This window comes from Trachypithecus francoisi, unplaced genomic scaffold (genome assembly GCF_009764315.1).
Source record: "Trachypithecus francoisi isolate TF-2019V2 unplaced genomic scaffold, Tfra_2.0 Lachesis_group17, whole genome shotgun sequence".
NCBI classification, from domain to species: domain Eukaryota; kingdom Metazoa; phylum Chordata; class Mammalia; order Primates; family Cercopithecidae; genus Trachypithecus; species Trachypithecus francoisi.
In genome coordinates, this window is record NW_022681462.1 from 104,978,395 (window position 1) to 104,991,241 (window position 12,847).

Consider the following 12,847-nt stretch of genomic DNA (forward strand, 5'->3'; position numbering starts at 1 on the left):
ATCTTTCAGAAAATGTTGCAATTCTTCTACTTTAAAAAAAAAAAAAAACGGGTTTTATGATTGACTTCGCTGATTTCATGTGCTTTGTAAAGTTCCATCATCATTTTAAAGGCTGGGATTTTGCCTCCTCTGGGAAGTTGGGAAGGAAGCAGGTGTCCCAGCTCGCCAAGCCCTGCACCCCTAACTGGGATGCCCTGGCTGGGGAAGTCCGTGTCTGAGTTCCTTTGATGTCCCTCTAGGATGGTGCCTGACTTGAACGATGATGGACCCTGAATGGAAGTTGCTGGAGCTAGCGGAGCTCTGCACCATCCAAGCCAGCATCCCCATGCCTCTGATGAGAAGACTGGGGCTCAGAGAGCAGTGACTTCTCTGAAGTCAGCACAGCAGCACCCAGGAAGCTAAAGCCAAGAACTCTGCTCCCGATCAAGGGTGTTTGCCCCCTCAGTGCTCTTCCTACATGGAATGCAATTTGAAATTTTGTATTTCAAATCTTATTTTTTCAGAATGTATTTCTTCAAATTAAAAAAATGCTTTCTCTTCTCTGAAGTATTTTGAATTACCAACGGCTCCTCATCCCTAAGTTTCTCTCCTCATCACCATCATCACCACCCCAGCAACCTTAAGCCCCTCTCTCAAACAGTGAGGAGTGCACATGCAAAGCAATTAACCAACCAACAAGTATTCTTGAGTGAGCAACATTCAGAAGACAGCCTTCGATTACTCCTTTTGTAAAAAAGAAAATAGTAACAAATGAGAACAGCCACTCCTTCTGGCTTGATGTTAATCACCTACATTATCTGCACAGGCTTTAATGATAGCCACTACAAAGAAAATAACAGAAAAGGAAGAAAGAGGGAAGATTAAAACTATCAGAGTGATGAGCAGACAACACCAAGAATAGAAGAGGTATGGCGAGTGCAGGGGCATGCAAGTTACACTTGATCAGTACAAATTTTGCCCAAGTTAATTGCTCCTTTCTGCCGGTAGTTGGATCATATACTTACATCAAAGCTGCTGACAAATGTTGACCTATGGATAGGGAAGAGATACTGATGACAGCTTCTGTGTCCAGCCTAGGAAAAGAAAGATGGTCTATGGAGGAGTTAGCAGGGAGGTGAGAAGGGAGGAAGCGAGACACAGTAGAAGCAGCCAATCCGCCTCTGAAAGTCTCTTCCCTCTACGCCTGACACTGAAAAGGAAATCGCCAACACTGGTTGCTCTTTGGGCTGAGATGCTGTCTCCAAAATGCCTTTGACAAAAATGCAGAGAAAGGAAGTTAGCTGTCTGTTAACACAGCAGCAGGGCGCATGCATGAAAGCCTGAGCCCTGGGAAGGAACAGCATCTGGAGGAAAAGGCCATCCCAAAGAGAAAGGGGACAGAGTGTTGCGGGGGAGAGAAGAGATTCCCCAAAGAGATGCATGCTTCCCTACACAATAGAAAGAATAAAAACTAGAACAGACGCAATGAAATAGAAAATGGGAGAAAAAATAGAGAAAAACAACAAGCCAAAAGCTGACTCTTTGAGAAGTTCAATAAAATTAATAAACCTGTAGATGGACATATAGGAAAAATAGAGAGAAAATACAAATAATATCAGGAATGAGAGAGGCAACATCACTTCAGAGTCTACAGATATTAATAGAATAACAGAATGTTATAAACAACTTCATGCCAATAGATTCAACAACTTAAACGAAATAAACAAATTAAAAGACAAAATCTAGCAAAGTTTACTCAAGAAGAAATAACCTGAAGAGCCCTATATTTACTACAGAGTTGAATTTGTAGTTCAAACTCTTCACACAAAGACAACTCTAGGCCCAGATAGCTCCACTGGTAAATTCTATCAACCATATAAGGAAGAAACGATGCCAAATCCAGACAAGCTCTTCCAAATACCTTTCCACCAAGACAACTGCAGGTCAAGATGGCATCACTAGTAAATTCTATCAAACATTTAAGGAAGAAATGATACCAAAACCAGAGAAAGACATTACAAGGAGTAAAAAACTACAAACCAACATCCCTCTATGAACATAGATACAAAATTTATAAACAAAATGTTAGCAAATAAAATTCAACAAATATAAAAAGGATACTCTATGATCAAGTGGGGTTTGCCCCAGGAATGCAAGGTTGGCTCCATGTTTGAAAATCAATTCATGTAATTCATAATATTAACAAACTAAAAATGGGAAATCATCTGATTGTCTCAACAGACACAGAATGTCCTGGCCAGACCAATTTAAATCCTACATCCCATTGAGAGTTTCTCCCCTGAGCTCAAGCCTGACCCAGCTGCATGTGGGAAGGGTGCATGGTTATTTCATTGTTTCATAGTATTTTATTCTGCCTTCAACCTCCTCCTCATCTTGGCATCAGAACAAGGGAGTGTCAAATACAACTGGAGCTACTGTCATCTGCCCTCCTATGTCCTCTTCCTTGGCAGGTGTCCAAATGTGGCTCTTTGGGGAGGCAGGGAGCATGCAGGCTTTATTGAGTTCCTCTGAAAACCTCACAGAGACTCTATGCTGGACTGTTCCTGATGCAGAATGTTTCTGATACCTTCCTCAGCTGACTGTTGCTTCAAACCATACCCTTTGCTACATCCCCACAGACCTTTACCGTGGCTGGCAATGATTCTTAAACAGCTCAAGTCTGGCCACCTTCTGAGGCATCCACTTGCCTCCCAGGGAAAGGCACACACCTTTGCCACATCAGCTCCCCAGAGGGGACAAGTGCAGTTTCCACAGCTGCCGCCTCCCCATGCTGTCTTCAGAGGCAGCACAGAACCCACCATCCTTCAGGTGCTTTGAAGATGATGGAAGCAGCTGCCACCTCCACACTCACCTGCAAACCCAAACCCCTGGCACATGGGCTGGGTCATCCCAAGCATACCCTCACCCTCTCAAGAGGTGCTTTACCCTGCAGCATCCGACTTGGTCCCTCCCACAGCATCCCAGCACTCTGAGCTATCCTCTGGAGCCTCACCTCTGATTTGAAGGAGCATGAGGCACCCACAGGGAGGAGAGAGAAAATGCCACAACATTCACTACTCTCTATAGTTTCTTCATTCAATAAACTTACTAACTTACGGTCCTTACATAAGGTTTAAGGGTGGGCCGGGCGCGGTGGCTCAAGCCTGTAATCCCAGCACTTTGGGAGGCCGAGACGGGCGGATCACGAGGTCAGGAGATCAAGACCATCCTGGCTAACACGGTGAAACTCCGTCTCTACTAAAAATACAAAAACTAGCCGGGCAAGGTGGCGGGCGCCTGTAGTCCCAGCTACTCGGGAGGCTGAGGCAGGAGAATGGCGTAAACCCAGGAGGCGGAGCTGGCAGTGAGCTGAGATCCGGCCACTGCGCTCCAATCCCTGCGACAGAGCGAGACTCCGCCTCAAAAAAAAAAAAAAAAGGTTTAAGGGTGATGTGGGGGCCAGTTTGGTACCTGAAGCATCTCTCATGTTTTTACACCTGATGCTTTAGAACATGGGGAGTGTCCACCAACATTCCAAGACATCAGTCAAAGCCCCATCCAACCCCCTGTGGGATGGGCTCTAGAGGCAGGGGGATGCCCGACATGGCTGCCCCATCCCCATTATCATGACCTCCAACCTATGTCAACTCTAATCTTCACTGTGACCCTTCAGCATACCAGAAAATGCAGGAAAAAGAAAGACAACAGCTCCAGCTCACAATGAGGAAGCAGAATTATACCCAGTGTGGACAGCCAGAGGCTTGGGAGGCAGTGGGAAAGAGCCCCTGGAAAATGAAAACTGCTGCACCAAGCCTGCAGGATTTTGTAAGGCACTGAGATAGTGCTGGACTTCGTGGGTCGAGTGGGGACTTGGAGAACTTTTCTGTCTTACAAGAGGATTGCAAAATGCACCAATCAGCGCTCTGCAGCTGGCAAGAGGATTATAAAATGCACCAATCAGCGCTCTGTAGCTAGCAAGAGGATTGTAAAAATGCACCAATCAGTGCTTTGTAGCTAGCAAGAGGATTGTAAAATGCACCAATCAGCACTCTGTAGCTAGCAAGAGGATTGTAAAACTCCTTGAGTCCATGCCATCTTTAAGTAACACTCACCACAAAAGGTCCACAGCTTCATTTTTGAAGTCAGCGAGACCACGAACCCACTGGCAGGAACCAACTCCGGACACAATAGGAAAAGCCTCCACCCAGCACAGTGCTTGTTTGAGAGTGGGTGCTCAGTGAGGGTCTGCTCGTTCCCAGTGTTAACTGCTTGGCAATGAAAACTGACCCCCGTCTTTCCTATGCTGCCCCCTGGTCCACAAGGCCCTGGACTTTCCCAGAGAGCAACAGCCAAGTCCCAGAGCTGAACACAGGTGAGGTTCACTCCTTGGGACCAACCTGGGGTCTGGCCATGTGAATCTCACTGATAGAAACAGCCACACACCTTATTTATGTATCATGCGCCCACAGAGGCACTCCCTGCTAAAAAATACAATGAGAACTGACGCTCTCCAGGCCTCCAAAATTGCTGACTCTAAGAGCCAGAGAAGCCATCCCATAGAATCAGACAGCCGGACAGTTTGTGGAGCCTGAGGTTGGCCTGGTCAGCCCCACTCAGAAGCAAGGTCTCATCTAGGCCAATCCACAGAACAACCAAGGAGAGAATACCTGCCCCTGAGATCCTGCCGGCCACCAGCCTTCCTGTAAGTACTCAGTCGCTGCTTCATTCATTTATTCAAGACCTATTCACAGAGAACCCACCTCTGATGGTAGGAACTGTGCTAAGAGTTAGAATGCAGTGGTGGAAAAGACCAACACTACTCCTGGCCTCAGAGGGCTGGGAGCACAGAGGGACACAGACAAGTTAACAAGCAATTACAGCGCCAGGTGCCAGGGGCTCTGCTGAGGCCAGCATGGGTGCCACGGAAGCACAGGAGAGGAACATCTGACCCTCACTGGGGAGAAAGGAGGCTTCCTGGAGGAAGAGGCCTTTAGGTTGAGACCTGAATTATAAGCAGAAACCAGTCAGTTGAGTTAAACAGGGCAGGAGGAACAGCATGCACAAAACTCTGGCTTGAGGATAGGTGCATGGAGAGAGGCCTTTGGGAAACTGAAAATCCATCAAGGACTGGATCCCAGACACAGAGGGAGGAGCGGTGAGAGGCAAGGCTGGAGAATAACGCAGGGGCCAGATCAAGAAGGGTCTTAAACATCACGGTAAGTAGTGCAGACTTCACCTCCCTGGAGCCAAGAGCAGTGCCTTAATGTATGTAAACAAGGGGAGCAACGTGATCACATAGCAAAGGGACAAGGCTGGAAGCAAGGAGAGTAGGGGAGAGCACGGGACTCCTTGCAGGTGACCAAACTCGGCGGCCTCAACAAGGCTAGGAGCAGCCAAGATGACAGCAGGAGAGCAGACTCGAGAGACAATCAGGAGGTGGCATGGGTGGGCGGGAAGGGACTGGGGGGTTGCTGGGAGAGGTAAAGGTTGAGAAAAATGCCCAGGTTTCTGGTTTTAGGAGTTGGGTGGACAGTTCCATCTTCTGAAATAGGAAACACAAAATAACAATTGGGTTTGGGGTCAGAGGTCAGTGAGTTCAAACTTGGATATGCTGAGTTTGAGATGTCTTTGGGACATCCAAGTGACAGTGGCCTAGAGATGTGGGTCCTGACTTTGAGGGGGGGTCTTTGGCACATGGATGATTATGGAAGTAATGGAGAGAATGGAGTGGGGGTGGCCTGAACTCGAAGAGAAAATGAATTGGAGAGCACTCTACAAAACATCAGTGTTCAAAAGACAGGAAATGGCAATAGTTCCACAAATAAAAGAAACAACAGTCATAGAAAATGAGAAGAGAGAAGAGCTTCAGAAGAGAAGGAAATAAATCATCTTCTTTCCTGAGAAAGAGGACCACCTCCCCCCCATCAGCAAGGCTAGACCAGCAAGGTCCAAATGTTCATCACCTGATGGATGGGTAAACAAAAGATTGTAGATCCATGCAACAGAATGGAATTCTGCCTTAGAAAGGAACGAAGCCCTAATACACGCTACAATGTGAATGAACCTTGAAAATATTATGCTAAGAGAAACCACATCCAAAAGGCCATACGTTGTCTGAGTTTATTTACATAAAATGTCCAGAATAGGCAAGTCCTATAGAGACAGCAACTATTATTTTTTATAATATCTTCCTCACCCACCCAAGGCCATTTCTCAAGTAATTCTCCCTATTTTGTCCTACATCATCAATTTTCCCTCTGCAATGGCTACTCCTATCATCATATACATGATATCACTTCTTAGAAAAACTCTCTTGGCTCTGTTTCCCCCTCCAGTTACCTCTACATTTCTCTCCTTCCTTTAGAGCAAAACTCGATTAAAGGGCAGTTTGTATCTCCCATCTCTCTTCTCTTCTTTTCTGCCTACGACCTCCATATTACTAAATCCAGTGGTCCCATCTCAGTCTTCATCTCCCTTATCTGGTCAGCAGCATCTGACACAGATGGCCCACCCTGTCTCTCATCACCCAGCATCCTGCACTCACCTGGACTTTCTCCAGCCCTCTCTGCTCCTTCTCACCTCCCTGCCCTCTAAGCACTCCAGGACCCTGTCCTTGGAACTCCCTTTGTTCTGCCCACACTGACTCCCAGCGTGAATTCATAATCACCAACGCCACCACATCGATCTAAATCCCCACTGTCCCTTGCCGGGATCACTGCAGCAGCCTCCTAACTCGTGGCTATCAACATGGCACCCAAACACTCTCGCTCAAAGTCCATGTCACTCCCTGAACAACAGGCCAGCGGCCTTTGCACCATCAGTTCTCCCTCTCAGGATGCTTTTGCCCAAGATATCTAAATAGGCAGCTCCCTCACTTCTTTGAGTCTGGACTCAAAAGTCACCTTCTCAATGAAGACTACCTGGTCATCCTTTCTAAAATCGAACGGCCCCCAGCATGACATTGCCTATCCCCTACATACTCTATATTGTACGGATTTTGTTTATTGTCTGTCTCACCACCTGAAATGCAAGCTCCTTGAGGGCAGGGATGTTTTTCCTTTTTGTACAACTGCTTCAAATAGTACCTGGTACATAACCAGTGCTCAAGAAAGATTTAGTGAAAGAATTGTTGGCTTAGTAGACATACACATATTATTTGGTTTTGTGTTGCTGCTCTGGCATAATCAGCCACAGGAAAGCAAACACTTCCAAATACACAAGCATTAGGATTAAATTGGATGGATGGATGGATGGATGGATTGAAAGATTAGGATGTTGTGATGACCAAAATACATGCATAATTACATTTAACCCCTATTTCATAGATACAGCCATAGCCATTAACTGAGCATCAGAGAAGTTAATTTGTCCAAATGACAGAGCCCATGATATTTCCACAAAGCTATGGCACCAGCACAGCAATGTGTTGGGAAAATTAAGGATAACACACAGTGTTTGGGAGGTGTGGGAAATACCCAGTCTCACAGTGGGCACAGATTTAACTTGGTATAATCTCTCAGGAGAGCAGTTTAGTAGGACATATAAAAAGGTTCTCTAAATGTCAAGCAAAAGAAGGCTGGTTTCAAAAACATATGTTATACATCTCTTAATGCAATATTCTAAATCCACTAAAAAGTATTATAGGAATATATTTCTTGACATGTAGAGATTTCACGATACATCATTAAATAGAAAGGAAATTTGAAAAATAAAGTAGATTATGCTCCCATTTTGCTTAAATAAATATATTTATAAAGCTAGAAGTATACACATGTATGTATAGGTATAATGTGTACATGTCAAAAGCATATGGAAAAACAGTGGTTAATCTCTGAATGATAGGATTATGAATATGTTTTTCTTTTAAATTACATATATTTTCTCATTTTTCTACAGTGAGCATGAATTATAGGGTACTTTTTAAAAAATGGAAGCAGAAGCTTCCAAAGAATGTGTTCCTGACAGGTCAACAGCAAACGGCAAACAGTGGTCTTGCCATTGGCAAGATCACTAAGAAATATGGCGGAAGTGACTATTGGTTCAGCCAGCCCAAAGTACTGCAGCCTAAGCTTGAGTCACCTGGACAAAGTTAAATTTTATTATCCAGGCTTTTCAGTAAGGCAGGAAATCATGTAAAACACTTTATTAAAATATATATTAAGGAATTAATTTTAAAACAACCTTTGAGTTAGATCCATTGGTAGCTGCAGTGATCTAAAAAATTCATCTCAGTAAATCATGTCCTTCTCTTCCATGACAAAAGTGTGGTCTAAATGGCTGGTTCCCTTGTTGTTAGTCCAGGATAGGCCCACTGAAAGCGCAGAATTGGAACCCATTCTTCATGGGGGAAGAAACATTGAACTGGGATTCATCTGTTCCTAGTAAATCTGCCTAAATCTCTGCAACTTGAGATTACAAACCAGAAATCTCAATGTCGTACTATAATAAAAGTTCTTCCATTGAAGTAAGATCAGGGACACTTTTCTCATTAAACCAACATGGCACAGTCATTGAAAGCCAAGACCTCAAGAGCATTTGTTCCTAATCTAATTGTCCTTATCCCTCCATTTCATGAAACACAATTTCAAATTCATTATATTGAAGTATTTTAAAAATCATTTCCATTACAATATTAAAAGTATATTATGGTATTCTCATTAACTTTAAGTAAATTTCTACATAAATCAAAATCTCTTGGGAAGCTTCTTCAATTTTCCCACTAATATATTTTGACCAAAACAGAAATTCTGGGAAAGAATAATTTACAGAAGCTAGGTCTTTCTGCTCATTATTACTGTATCACAAAATAAGGCTAAATGACTTAGTAAAACATTTAAACATTGAATTTTTGGACTTGGCAAAAGCTTATGCCACATTTAATTTGTAAAACAGTTTATACTGGTATTCAAATTGTAGGCAATCATGGATCTCAAATTTGGATAGGATGAGCTACAATTTAAAGGCATTATGAATAATAATAGCACCAACTACTTATTGAGCTCTTGCTGTATGTCAGAAGCACCAGGCGAAGTGATTTACAAAGATCATCTCACTGAATCCTGCCTACATTGTGACAGATACCATTTTAGATCAATCCCTACAGATCTGATCCCGGGACGACATAACATGAATCATTTAGCCATTTCTCTATTGGTGGACATTCAGGTTGTCCCTAGCATTTTGTAATTTAAAAACAAAATGCTACTGTAAACATCCTTAAACCCCAGTGTGTGAATAGACCAAGGCCTATCAAGCTGGAACTGGTGCAGGAAGGGCTGCACACGGCCTTAACTTCCAACAAGGTCTCCAGGAGCTTTTAGGCTGAGGCGGGCACCTGGGATGCAGCCATTCTCAACTCACCCTAGAAAGAGGTGGAGCAGCAGAGGCGGAAGGCCCTCGTTCTGGTGCTCTTCCTACGGAAGCTCCCCCAGCCCCTCACATGGATCATGGAGAACCCTGTGCCCCATCCTGCTGGCTCCCTGAATTTTCCCTGGGGGAGCTGCTTTGCACCTTCACTCAGACACTGGCGGGTGCCTTCCGCTGCCACTGCACACCAGGGTTCTCTTTCTGTGATGTAAGTGCTTGAACATCTCTCAGAAAAAAAAATTCCTACGATGCCTTAATTCTTTGAATTAAATAGAAGAAATTCATTTAATACTAGCAAGTTGTACAAAAAGCAGTCATGAGTCTTTTCCTGGGAAAAGAGTGGGAGAAATCCTGGAGTCATTCCTAGAATGCTTGGTTTTAGTCCAAGCTCTACTGCAAACGAGCCACCCAACTGCAGATGGTGCTTAACCTTTCTTGAACTATTTATTCATCTTTTAAATGGCAAGTATTAAGGCCTGCTCTGCCTCACTCACACGGTTGCTATTTTTCCATTTTTGCAGATGAGACTATAGGTGTGAAAACATGCTGAGAACATAAGCCACACAACATTCTATGTTAAAAGAAAGGAAACTTCTGGCCATTGAACACAATGATGAAGCATTCAAGGACTGACACGACTCCAATGCACAGTGTGATGTGCAGGTATCTCAGCCCTGGCTACGTGAATATGGCCACATACAAAATCGGCAGCATGGGGGACTCACAAAGAAATCCATGAAGCCCTAGCACTTGGCATCTGACCAAAGCATTTCTATTTCTCGAACGTAATACACAAGGAAAACAAGCAAAGACAAGTCTCTTTTTTTGAGACAGGATTTCACTCTGTTGCTCAGGCTGGAGTGCAGTTGTGCAATCATAGCTCACTGCATCCTCAAATGCCTGGGCTCAAGCAATCCCCCCACCTCAGCTTCCCATGTGCCACCATGCCTGGATAACTGCTTGTTTGTTTGTTTTACTTTTTGTAGAGATAGGGTCTTGCTGGTCAAGAATTCCTGGGCTCAAGTAATTCTCCCACCTTGGCCTCCCAAAGTGCTGGGATTACAGGTGTGAGCCACGGCACCTGGCCAACAAGTCTTTTAGTTCATTAAGGATTATACTGTCTCTGGGATCATAGGTGCATCCCCATAAGCCATAAGGCAGGCAAACTGTGGTTTAGTAAGTAGTAGTAATGCCATTAGGTCCTGTGACCAGTTAGCTCTGTGTTCTCGTATGAGACAGCAGGAAACAGCTCTGAATCTCAGCTACTCTTACAGTCCCCTCCAGGCACAGCAGAGTTCTTGGAGTAAATTACGTGTGTCGGCCAAAGCTCTTGGAGGTGGTTCCAACTCATTCAGGATTGGCTCCACCATTGACCTATGTCCAAAGCTCTTGGAGGTGGTTCCAACTCATTGGGCTGGTTCCACCATTGACCTATGTCCAAGCAAACGCTTGTCCCACCAAGACAAGCACTTACACAACAAACAATAATAACTGCAAACCCTTTTTAGAGGTGACTACTTCCACAAAAGGAAATGGGGCAGGATCATGAGCATCATCCCCACGACCCCAGACAGTGGTGTTGGGCATCTCACGCACTGTCGGAAGCAATGTCAGTTTTCAGAAATATTACGGAATCTAATCCAGAAGTAAATAGTAAGGAGATTAAAATAATGCATATTAATTCTACTTCTCTATAAATAATCATTTATGTGAACAAACGTGTCTCCACAAAGGGTCTGTTACATTATATCACTGTTTAAAATAGCAAAAAGGCAAAAGTCTGCTCAAAGAAGATGGGCTAAATAATTATGATAAATTCACATGGTGGAATAGTTTTCAGGCATTAAAAATCATGTCTTCCTACAGCAGGCACTAGGTTGTGGGCACTCATTCTATGAGGCTATAGTTACTCAAAAGAGTTTAAAAATTATTTTTGCTGAGGATAATGGCTTCCAACTCCACCCATGTCCCTGCAAAGAACATGGTCTTGATTCAATGCCATCTCCATTAAGCTACCAATGACTTTCTTCACAGAATTGGAAAAAACTGCTTTAAAGTTCATATGGAACCAAAAAAGACCCCGCATTGCCAAGACAATCCTAAGTCAAAAGAACAAAGCTGGAGGCATCACGCTACCTGACTTCAAACTATACTACAAGGCTACAGTAACCAACACAGCATTGTACTGGTACCAAAACAGAGATATAGACCAATGGAACAGAACAGAGCCCTCAGAAATAATACCGCACATCTACAGCCATCTGATCTTTGACAAACCTGACAAAAACAAGAAATGGGGAAAGGATTCCCTATTTAATAAATGGTGCTGGGAAAATTGGCTAGCCGTAAGTAGAAAGCTGAAACTGGATCCTTTCCTTACTCCTTATACGAAAATTAATTCAAGATGGATTAGAGACTTAAATGTTAAACCTAAAACCATAAAAACCCTAGAAGAAAACCTAGGTAATACCATTCGGGACATAGGCATGGGCAAGGACTTCATGTCTAAAACACCAAAAGCAATGGCAACAGAAGTCATAATTGACAAATGGTATCTAATTAAACTAAAGAGCTTCTGCACAGCAAAAGACACTACCATCAGAGTGAACAGGCAACCTACAGAATGGGAGAAAATTTTTGCAATCTACTCATCTGACAAAGGGCTAATATCCAGAATCTACAAAGAACTCAAACAAATTTACGAGAAAAAAACAAACAACCCCATCAAAAAGTGGGCAAAGAATATGAATAGACATTTCTCAAAAGAAGACATGCATACAGCCAACAGGCACATGAAAAAATGCTCATCATCACTGGTCATCAGAGAAATGCAAATCAAAACCACAATGAGATACCATCTCACACCAGTTAGAATGGCAATCATTAAAGTCAGGAAACAGCAGGTGCTGGAGAGGATGTGAAGAAATAGGAACACTTTTACACTGTTGGTGGGATTGTAAACTGGTTCAACTATTGTGGAAAACAGTATGGCGATTCCTCAAGGATCTAGAACTAGAAATATCATATGACCCAGCCATCCCATTACTGGGTATATACTCAAAGGATTATAAATAATGCTGCTATAAAGACACATACACACGTATGTTTATTGCGGCACTATTCACAATAGCAAAGACTTGGAATCAACCCAAATGTCCATCAGTGAGAGACTGGATTAAGAAAATGTGGCACATATACACCATGGAATACTATGCAGCCATAAAAAGGGATGAGTTCGTGTCCTTTGTAGGGACATGGATGCAGCTGGAAACCATCATTCTCAGCAAACTATCACAAGAACAGAAAACCAAACACCGCATGTTCTCATTCATAGGTGGGAATTGAACAATGAGATCACTTGGACTCTGGAAGGGGAACATCACACACCGGGGCCTATTATGGGGTCGGGGGGGAGGGATGGCATTGGGAGTTATACCTGATGTAAATGACGAGTTGATGGGTGCTGACAAGTTGATGGGTGCAGCACACCAACATGGCACAA

General features: G+C 43.7%; 1 protein-coding gene across 6 annotated transcripts in view; it reads right to left on the bottom strand.

The window, feature by feature from the left end:
* The window catches only part of DCDC2C (doublecortin domain containing 2C), a 134,909-nt gene that overhangs the window by 114,178 nt on the left and 7,884 nt on the right, over positions 1 to 12,847 (bottom strand). The gene's annotated exons all lie outside the window — the stretch shown is intronic.